The sequence below is a fragment of the Schistocerca americana genome, chromosome 3, assembly GCF_021461395.2.
Source record: "Schistocerca americana isolate TAMUIC-IGC-003095 chromosome 3, iqSchAmer2.1, whole genome shotgun sequence".
Classification (NCBI taxonomy): Eukaryota; Metazoa; Arthropoda; class Insecta; order Orthoptera; family Acrididae; genus Schistocerca; species Schistocerca americana.
The window spans coordinates 590,642,918-590,645,417 of record NC_060121.1 but is presented as its reverse complement, the minus strand read 5'-3'; the positions used below and the strand labels follow the sequence as shown (position 1 = coordinate 590,645,417).

General features: G+C 55.6%; 1 non-coding gene across 1 annotated transcript in view; it reads left to right on the top strand.

Moving 5' to 3' along the window:
• The first annotated feature begins 2,378 nt into the window (after positions 1–2,378).
• Positions 2,379–2,500, top strand: part of LOC124608782 — a 1,910-nt gene continuing 1,788 nt past the window's right edge. Inside the window, exon 1 of the ribosomal RNA XR_006979350.1 lies at positions 2,379–2,500. This exon is cut by the window's right edge and continues 1,788 nt beyond it. This is a non-coding gene — a ribosomal RNA (small subunit ribosomal RNA).

The window sequence follows — 2,500 nt, the reverse complement described above, 5'->3', positions numbered from 1 at the left end:
CCCCCCCCCCCCATTACACCTTTCCTTACAACAATGTGTACCTTAAGCTAAACTATACTGTACCTTAACCTAACCTATACGGTACCTTAACCTAACCTATATTGTACCTTAACCTAACCTATATTGTGCCTTAACCTAACCTATATTGCGCCTTAACCTAACCTATATTGCGCCTTAACCTAACCTATATTGCGCCTTAACCTAACCTATGTTGCGCCTTAACCTAACCTATGTTGCGCCTTAACCTAACCTATGTTGCGCCTTAACCTAACCTATGTTGCGCCTTAACCTAACCTATGTTGCGCCTTAACCTAACCTATGTTGCGCCTTAACCTAACCTATGTTGCGCCTTAACCTAACCTATGTTGCGCCTTAACCTAACCTATGTTGCGCCTTAACCTAACCTATGTTGCGCCTTAACCTAACCTATGTTGCGCCTTAACCTAACCTATGTTGCGCCTTAACCTAACCTATGTTGCGCCTTAACCTAACCTATGTTGCGCCTTAACCTAACCTATGTTGCGCCTTAACCTAACCTATGTTGCGCCTTAACCTAACCTATGTTGCGCCTTAACCTAACCTATGTTGCGCCTTAACCCAACACACGTTGGGCCTTAACCCAACACACGTTGGGCCTTAACCCAACACACGTTGGGCCTTAACCTGCTCTGTAATTGTCATACGACGCGTTAAATTAGTGTAGTGTTGCCTAACTGCAACCCCCGCAATATAGTTTGCTACTCGCACTGCCCGGTCCCCAGTGTATCGCTTCATGTTAAACACCTTGCAGCTATACACTGTAATGTGGATGGCAGCAGGACGTACATGCTCAATGCCCTTTGCAGTTGTTCATTGGCATTCGCAGTTGTTCATTGGCATTCGCATGGCGAAGCACTTAGCCTACGCTGTGGTATGGCCTGTGTCAACTGTCCGCTGATATTGTACGTCCAAATCACACACTGTACTGCACATTGGTCCTCATGTACTGAATGATACATCGTGGTACATGTGACCGTACAACGACTGCGCCAACAACGGCGAACCATGCGGTCCAAATGTTGTGCGCGCAGCTACGTGTCGTCTCCCTATAAGAGCTGGATTGCAGTGTGGTATGCCCTGGATGGCGATCAGCATGAGCCGTCTGTTGATGTAGTGGCGCGTGTTGTCAGACGTTGTCGTCTCTTCTCACACACCGTGATAGCATGGTGCACTGCGTTCCACATCTGCGACATGCGACAGAGGCCGGTTGACAGTCGTTCGCGCAATGGACATCGCATACGTACGGGGGCCACGTTCCACGTGTTTGCGAATCGTGCACATGTTGTTGCGTGTATGTGGGCAGACATAGTGTGTCGTGACACCTGACACAGGCATGCAACAATCGTTGAATTTGCAAATGGCGATGGACGCCTACGTTTGCTGGTGACGTTACGCAAATGAACAACTGGTAAACCGTTGTGGTGCGGTTGTTCTCGCTAGAGGTGAATCAGTGATGGCGACGATCGGTTGAGCTACCAACCGGTTGTTTCAGCGATACCCACCATGCCCACGAACGTGAATGGCATGTGGGTGTGAAGCGATACGCGGCGGTGGCTGGGTGGGACCGGCCCCGGCCGGTGAGGGGGGGGCCTCCCGGCGTGCTGGCCGCGCGGTGCGTGGGCGCACGCGCTACAGCCGGCTGGTGGGGGCGGCCACTGGCAGGCGCGCCGGCCGACGGAGGCGGCAGGCGGCGCAGCTGCGCGCCGGCGCACCCTGCACGCGGCGCCGTGCGGCCAAAGTAGGTCCTCGCGGGCCCGGTGCGAAGCGCGGTGGACATCTGCAGTGTGCTGGTCCGATTGAGGACTGTGTGCGCTGAGGATGCGCCGCCGCCCGGCGCTCGGCGCCGCGACGCCGTCTGCTGCTCGGTCGCCTCTGCGGTTCTCGCAGGTGGTTTGTATCGCAGCTGTGCGGACGTGTTGGCGCGTGCGCTGTGCTGGGAGAGTTCGCTTCGGCACCCAAGTGGGGCTTTTGTCCTTCTGTGGCGCTGGCGTTGGAGCTGCCGGTCACCGTAGGTGGCGCGTGTTGTCTCCCGCCGGCAATGCCACGACAGCACGCTCCCGGGCCTCTGTCGGCAGCGGCAAGCTCAGTTGGGAGCACGGGTGGTCGCACCTAAAGCGTCTACTCGCCAAACTCCGGGCGATTGCGCCTCTCTCGAACCCGACCAAGTACTTAGGACGGCGCTGCGCGCCGCCGGGACCTGAGAGGGTTTCGAGGTGTATGGTGCAGGGGAGGTCAGCCTCCTCCTGTTTGCAGAATAATTGAGCGGACGCTTGCGTGTTCGCGCGGGCCCCCGGGACACACTCCCGGGCGGCCGGCTGCTCAGCTCTAGTTGACGCAGCTCCCTGGTTGATCCTGCCAGTAGTCATATGCTTGTCTCAAAGATTAAGCCATGCATGTCTCAGTACAAGCCGCATTAAGGTGAAACCGCGAATGGCTCATTAAATCAGTTATGGTTCCTTAG